Here is a 9,146-nt window from a genome sequence, read left to right on the forward strand (position 1 = left end):
TGGGATAAGCAGTCGCTTGAATTTACCATTACAGCTTGTATTCCCGACAGATTTGGTAAATTATAACGTATTGCAGATTTGACGTATAATAGTCACTTTACTGTTTAACATAGTTATATTGAAGTAGAGAGTTAGACGTAGTGTGTATTGAAAGGGCTTATAGTGATAATGATAAATATGTGTTCCTTTTAAATACTGTAGTTATTGATCGGATGAATATATTCCGTTATTACTTCATTGATCTGATATTTAGAGCTATTATTTGTAGTACACTAGCCAGTTTGGTTTAATTTTAGCTAACACATGGTTGGCAATGTAGGTGTCGACAGAGCAAGCTGGTTGACAACATGGCTGACAACAGTTGGCAGTCGAGAGGCATAAACGGGATAAGGACAACATAGTTTGCAACAGCTTGTCATATTCGTCAGCAATGCAACACAGTTGGCAACAAAACAACATAGTTGGTAACATAGTCACCTGATTGGAGTGTGGAACAGCCACACAATTTGGTTCAAAGCTTGAACATTCTATTTAGAATATTACATTAGAAATTTGGATAATGCATATGATTACATGAACAACACGCACCTTTTTTTAGTCAAACCATTTTCACGTTATGATGATTATAAAACTACACTTGTTGTATATGCAAACGTCAATATTCTGTGAAAATCTCTATATATGGGAGTGTCTAGCTCCAGCGTTTTGTTATTGTTATGTTTTGTAAGGTAAAGTATATTACGGTATAAGTACATTACACTTTATCCCAAAGTTAAGTCTTATTTGTGTTATTGATTGCTTGCATTTTCTTTCATTATCATTTTCATTTGATTGTTGCATTATTATCATTCTTCAGTATTTACAGATTATCCTTCACTAAACAAAGTGTTCGGTGCTTCACTTAACCCATATCCTTTTGTTTTCAATCACGTGACAATGGATTACACCTCTTCAATGCGTTACTTCCTAGCACCTTTCTTTATAAGAATATGAAAACGAATTAGTTCATTGCAATAACCAAACCTGCAAAAAGATCATTGTTCTGTTGAGATTTCTAAAATCTATTATCCCCTCCCCCCATCTCATCCACCAACTGAGTTTATTCACTTAATTTTACCTAAAGATTTACTGCTTCTGGCACACGCCCGTCTTCTTCTAAAAGATACTGCTGGTATAATATATCTAGGTTTTAAGCGGCCTTTTCATTCTTGTTTGTACTTGAGGCTTGAACGCGACCATTCTTCTGATGGTGGCGAGAACATATAAAAACTAAGCCAAAAGCAATTTACTATAAGTCCTTTAACTGTGAATGGCAAGGAGGGATAACTGTTTTTAGACAATAAACAAAAGCAGTCTTAACGGTCTTACCGGGTGGTGGAGTACCTCTATTTCTTAACTCCCATTCATCCAACCCTTTCTTTGGAAATAGGCATCGTTTGATCATGCCAACGGGTTTGAAAGAGATCTGAAATGTAAATTAAGTTGGGAATTCGCCATCAATTGTACCACAAAAATAACTGCCCGAGTGTCTGCTAATCGAACCCAAACCTGTTGAGTCTCATCCTAGTTCTGGAGGACATTATGACACGTGGTCTCTAAGGTACGCCGTTCACCCTTCCTTTCCAGCACTTCCATTACTAGCTTAAATTACATTTTAGCCTTCATTTGTATTTTTCACAAGTTATCGTTTGCCTCCTTGTCACATCATTGTTAGCAAAGCCCTGTTTCTGACCAAGTGCTATTATAGCACCATTACATTATTATGACAGACTCGACGCCTATATATCTTCTGACATATCTTTCCTTCAAACGAAAGTAATTCTCCTACTGGCGAAATTTAATTGATCAATCTACAATTTGGTCCGGCTTCGTGTGTCGTCCTTTGCTGGCTGAGCAAACATCCCGTTAATCATATGGTCCACTTTTGCATGTGGCATTGCTAGCACGGATGTTACAACACTCCTCAACGTGCGAACGGGATTTGGAAAAGACAACATTCCTCAACGTGCGAACGGGGTTGGAGATTCTGGGAACACTCTAAGGCTTTATCCCTCATAAAGTCCCACCACCACCACCACCACCATGTACTTCTAGCTTTAATACGGATATGTGTACGAAACACAATACAGTCCAATTTCTTCTCTTATCATTTCCTATAGCAAGAGATGGAGAACAAAGACACTCCGTCATTATCTAGTGCGGTACAATCCGTCTCGGTAAGACCCATATCCCCAAAATATATTATTAAAATTGTCATGTATTATAATTGCCATTAAAATATATCTCGATTTGCGTTCTGATTCGAAGGGAACTTGTACGTTTTGTTGTATATGGCAATCATATTCATTTCAGTCTAGGGGAGATAAACATTCAGTGATGTTTATTAGGTCTCACCATGGCGAAGGTTACCCATACGCATGTTAAACACCGAAAATGTCTTCCGATGAACTCATAAAAACGACACTGGAACTTAGACATCTAGATGACCCATTCGACCAACTTTTAGGACCCATGGCAAGATATAAATTTAATTTAGATATATGTTTATAGTTATCGCTTAATGTGGCCCAATTATGTAGCAATAACAAGCATTACAACTGCAAAGTGTCATCAAGCAAAACAAGTTATGCTTGCACCTACACAAGGTCGTGAAAATAGTTGATATAATGTTACATATCAACAGTAAAGCATGATAAGAAACGACCTGACTGTCGAGTCTTTCAATGTAGTGTCACTGATGTATTGATATCTAAAACTTGTATCACACTTGAATGGTATTGAAAAACTGCCTGTCTCATGTTCAGCATGGATAATCCTGCACACCATTATATCTGCCCAGGATTCGAATTTTACTGTTGAAAGTATCTTTCCTGTTTTAATTGTCAACACCGAGTACCAGAAATGAAACATGCTTTTGTTTTAAAATTGTCAATTACAAGAAATAAGAGCACATTTTGTTCATTTATTCTATAGACTTGTTTTATCACATGTTACCAAGGACTTTAAAATTGATCTGTATTGATAAATGCCACTGTAAATACCACTCTCTCTCTCTCTCCTATTGCATATGGTACGGTGGTTTATTATGTGGGTACACTGCCAGATCTTATTACATGATCCCAACTTTTTCATTGGACGAAATATATGACAACTAAAATCTATCTCATGTGATTTAGGAAATTGACACGTCATAAATTAGAAATAAGAAAGGCTTGAACCATCGCATATATGTGCTATTGTTGTTGCTCTTTAAATAGAGTCTACAAACATACTCATTATTCGCCTGAAAGGATACTTGTTAAACGCCATATAACCTTCTACTGTACAAACATTTCCACAGTAAATTCCCCTTAACTGAATTATCTTCAAAACATATTCCTCTCAAAGTGGCTTTTCACTGTTTGATCTAGCCTAAATCAGACGATATAAAACAAGCATCTTCAAATTAAAATACCACAGATGGACAATTACTGAAGCTTGTTTAAGAATGTCAATATCAGTAATGTAAAGGTTGATATTTACCGTGTACAGAGGGTAGTAATCCGTCCTTTTCATCTTAAAACTTATTAAAGTTCGTCACTCAATTTGTGACGTAATGAGCTGCTTCTAGTGTTGAAATTCCGCTACCAACCAGCGTAACTATCTTAGATTATATTCCTGGTCAGGTATTCGGACATGTATGTTAACTTTTTTTCTTAACTCGACATTAATCTGATGCTGATGAATCCAGCATCCAGGAAGATAATCAAGCGTAACTGATAACCCAGTTATTGGTAATGTTGGAAAGTTTAGACTGTGCTTGTTTAACTAACGCAATGTGTGATACCTGCTCGTTATGAGTCAGGAGACCCAGTCTACCGAAATAAAATTACAGGATATTTCATTATCACAATCTGCTAAAACAAGCCCACGTTGTCACTAGTTCCACATCAATATATATGTGAAATGAAAATGCGATAGTATAAGTTAATGTGAAAAGAGATATTTTTTTGTTCTTACTTGTTCTTAAATTGTAAATATCTTTTAGTCCGCGTAAAATTGCTTACAAACACAAACAGTTCATTGAGATGTTAATTACATATATGGTTTTTCGTGGATGATTATATGCGTTATTTATTAAAATTACTGGCTAAAAAACTCTACCTTGAATTGTAGTATTATAAAAATTGGTAAAATGATACATACATACCCACCTGTTGGTTCTATCTGTAAATAGAGATGGAAAACAATAGAAGAATCTGAAATATGTTGGAAAACAAAATATAAACTGTAACACGAATAAATTTTTTTATCTTGAGATGTTCTTATTGCTTTTACTGAACAAACAACTCTAAGATAAGGAAAATCACCAGTCTGTGATAGAGTCGCAGAATGTCTACCCAAATCCACGTAAGAGATCAGAATATAAACGTTATTGAAACTAAAAGGGCTTCATTCCAAAGATTATCTATGAAAACACAATAGCTTCTTGTTCCCACATGAGTATAAAAGGTAAGTTACAGGGGGCCAGGGGCCAGTTTTTATGTACAAATTTAATGCCGCAATCAGCGACCTAGTAAAAACAATCTTAAAATATCAAATACACAAGTGAGGTAAAAAAGATCCATATTTTTAGATACCTATATTAAAACCAAGTATGAGAATATTATCCACTTGACCAAAGAAGTCAATAACAGTTCATCGCAAAAGAAGTTTATGTACCCAACCCCCAAATTTCTACCTGTACTTTTCATGTCCGGAGGTCATTTTTGACACCATGTGATGCAAACATTGCAAACACAAGTTTTTTTCCTAAATGATATTTCCGCAAAACAGTGGGTACTAAACAGGCTGATGCAATTTAAAATAGATGTCATCCAAGCCGCTTTTGAGATATTCTACTTGCCCCAAAACCAAGTCTTTACTGCTATGGGAGGCAAGCTTTTCTTCCTAGCCGACTACTGGTATTTCACTAGCAACATACTGGAGAGTAACTATGGAAGGTGTACATACCTGACATCAATTTCAAGAACAACACAAGCTCAAAACACCCAGTTCATAAATATATCCATATCTTTAAGTAGTAAACAACAATAGCTGAAAAGGTCACACCATAGCCTTAAGTTAAAAAATTTACCAGGGGCCAATTTCCGAAACTATACTCTGCCATCTTACGAATTTGGCTGAAAATGGTTTATGTCAAAAGTTGTGTACATATCACATATTTAGATATTATCTAGTAAAATGGCATAAAGGAAAGATGTTTGTGTGCAAAACTAAAAGTATTACGCTTTTAGAAAAGTGACTACTTTGCGGCAACAAGCACTGCATTATTTAATTGTGAGTTATGACTGACTGCATTTCTTTAAAGATTTCAAATTGGTTGCAACCTACAATGCTTTTGATCATTGTTTACCACCAAAGCATCATGCCAGAAACTAAATTGCTTTACCATGTTTCATGAATGTCAAGAAGAGATTAGGAAGTTATAAATTTTTGGAGTGAATGACAGAAATCTTATGTTAGTTGTCAGTGACAAAAGTGAAACGTTTCTATAAACTCTTCTAGCAAACTTAAAGAAATCATACATTTAAGTAAATACTGTGCTTTAGAAGTACTTTTAGACTGATATAAAGCAAGCAGTTCCTAACATTTCCTTATCATTCTGGATATACTAATAGCAGTTGTGCGGATGTGTGTTTGGGAGGGGGGTAATCAGAACAACAGTCATCTAATCTGGAGAGATCTAAGTTTAATCAATTAACATTAAACCATGCTGGAATATTGATATACTGATGTGAGGGATCCTGTTAAACTTACAAAGTAACATATAAAAAAATTCATTGATACATAACCACTGAAATCTACCACACATATAGAATTACTCAATACAATTTAACATAGAAATTTCTTCTCAGACACCAATTCACTTACAACTGACTTTAATGATTTCTGGAGTTTACAAAATCATAGCAAATAATAAGATAATGTATAGAACAAATATTTACAGTGGATAATTCATTTCATGGTAAAAAGCATTTCACCTGCTTGGCTTTTAATAAGCACGTACCATAAAACAACTCCTGCGGAAGATAAAGCTGTCCGTCAAAGTCACTCGCTTGTGCACTTAGATCAGAATGAGTATCTGGATGAGATTGAAACTACTGCTTCTTTCAGCATGACTAACCGATTAATCATAATCTTTTACAGTGCAAACTGAGACCTGCAAAAAAGAAACAAATGATATTGATGTACTTTAACATTCAGTGAAATCCTAATAATTTCAGAGAATCCTTATGCGTATTGTCCAATGCATGAAACTACCACTTAATTTTTAGCTTTTTCCCTTTTGTAATCTGAACCTAGAAAGTTCAAGATATATACGTAACACTGAAACATTTCCTATTATCACCCAAGTGTGAGATATGAATATCTTATGTCAACTTCAGAGTGGGGTCATGAGGGTAGAAACTATGTCGGTGTGCTAAAATTTTCATTCTTCTCACCAAAATATAGCAAGCAATATGCCATATGCATCACTATTTCTAAGACCGCTCTGCCGGTGACATTAAACATTCACAACAGTATGTTTATGTGCGATTAATCTGAAATCTATCTGCTAATGTGGAGTTAATTTACTTTTAAGAATGTATGTTGACATGTTATGTAATTGTTTCTGTGCCTGTATTGAAATGTAAATAAAATTCATAACACTAAGGGTTGCAAACTTTGACAACTACTAAAAGTGCAAGACAATACATTATGGTCACCATTTTGTTCCCATATTTATTAGGTTAAGTCCAAGGTATGCTACTTTGTCATGATGTAAACAGTTCTCACACTGAGGTACAAAACACAGTTACCTTCCTCTTCAAAGAGCACTACATACAACAGTAAGTGATATATTGAATAAGGAAGGAAATATAATGAAGCTAATGCATAAAAAGTATTTAAATACACACAAAGAAACAGAAAAGTATAATAAATGTGCCTGACTGCACCAATATAAATTATCAGTTTTCCTTAAGGGGGCATGAGCCAGTTTTTATGTACAAATATAATGTCTCAATCAGCGACCTAGTATAAAAAAGCTTAACAAATCAAATACACAAGTAAGGTCAAAAAGGTCCATAGTTGTGGATACCAATAGAGGCTAGCTCTTCTTCCTTGCTGACTATTGGTATTTCACTATCAACATACTGGAAAGTACCTATGGAAGGTGTACATGCCTTACATCAATTTCAAGAACAACACAAGTCAAAAACATCCAGATCACAAATATATCCATATCTTTAAATAGTAAACAAAAATAGCTGAAAAAGTCACACCATAGCCTTAAGTTAAGAAATGTACCAGGGGCCAATTTAGGAAACTGTACCCTGCCACCACAACAACCTAAATATAGTCTGCAAAGGGTAACATTTCCAAGGATTCATACACCAAGGAAACTCCTAATCTGACTAGACAAAGCGTCTGTGAAATATTTGTGATGTCATAACGTTGTCACTAGCGCTTAAAAAATTGGTCACATCACCTAGATTAAGTTGAATTTTATTACTCTTCAGCAATTCATACAACCATTAACGTTTATGCCTATTCAGGCCACAGTTTCTGAAAGATATAGTTAAATGCGGGAGCGTGACAATATGTCCATATAACCTTAACTGGAAATGTTGTAGCATACTTTCCAGAATGTAAGCACTAAACATGCTTTGTGACAATGCAGACAGCTACATTCGCAAAATCAAGCCGAACGCAAAACTGTAATATTGCCACTGTGATATATGATAGGGCGTAACGACGTATATTTTGCATGTAGTGTAGTAACCTTAATTATACATGTACCAATAAGGTTTCATTATTGTACAGGCCTTTGAGCTGAACGCAATAATGGAAGGTAGCCACTGGATGGTAAAAAATACAATACAGCTACCTATTTCGGCAGTTTATGATTGCTGTTCTTAGGATGCATACACACTCATATGTTCATAGATTCATAAATGTGATAGCAAAAGTGATCACGAAATGAAAATAAATGTGAAATACAACGAAATACACAGTAATATGAAAAATGTTCAAGATTGACAAGTTTTAATAGCACAAGTCACCTCTACGCGATGCACTTGGCATGTGTATGAAGTTCAAAACAAATCATAAGATTAGTATGATAGTTTTGATCCAGAAACAAGACATAAATTAAAAATTAACCAACCTTCTTTATAATTCGTAATTCACGACATTCATGAATTCCATGATGAGAACTTGCAACAAGCAAATGGCAACTCTATAAGCTTAGTTGATAATCGCACCGGGTTTTCCTGAAACACCTCCAACAGTTCGAGAATTGTGATCCGGGAAACAAGTATGATAACAAATATATCAATATTTTCACAAGTATTTCAAAAGTTGTTTTCAAAATATCAGTTTCGTAGAATAACTCGGTCTGTTTAAAAACAATTAGTAACGGGTTCAAATGTTATTGATTCAAATAATTTAGTTCATTTTATTTCCACATATCTATCCCAGAAATAATCAGATGAACTTCGTCTGCTTATGAAAAATTTGCAATTCAAATTATTTGTTCCAGCATTAATACAGTATGAAAAGTGAGATCATTTTATGTCTATTTCCTGTTATATTCTCTCGATCGATCGATCGATAAATCTTAATTCAATTCACTCATTGTTGTACAGCAGAAATTTGTAACGTCGGCTCTGTTTGTATACAAGGATGGCAAGTGTCAGTATTCTGCTAAACAAAATACTGATTTCTGAACATCACAATCAATTAGCCAATTGATTAAAAAAACAACACTGTGTTTGGGAACTTTCCTTTTCAACTGAAATACACACAGCACGGTGATACAATCACATGAAGTCATACATTAACGTGAGATATCGTCTGTAATAATAAATTAACCCCAAGGTATGACTATAATCTTTAACTGTTTCTTTAGGAGATTTTATTTCACAATCTTGTATTTTGCACAAAGTATGAAAATGTACAACGCTCATGTTGATATACAAGGTTGAGCTCAAAATGTATATACGTTACAGAGGCTATCAGAGTCTAAAACCGTATCGGAAATTAACTATGCATCAATAACCAGTGGTTCTAATTCGAATTAGCCAAAGATACCCCTGCCACATTTATTGACAAGCGGAACA

Source organism: Sinohyriopsis cumingii, chromosome 17, assembly GCF_028554795.1.
Source record: "Sinohyriopsis cumingii isolate HCF-2022 chromosome 17, ASM2855479v2, whole genome shotgun sequence".
Taxonomy (NCBI): Eukaryota; Metazoa; Mollusca; class Bivalvia; order Unionida; family Unionidae; genus Sinohyriopsis; species Sinohyriopsis cumingii.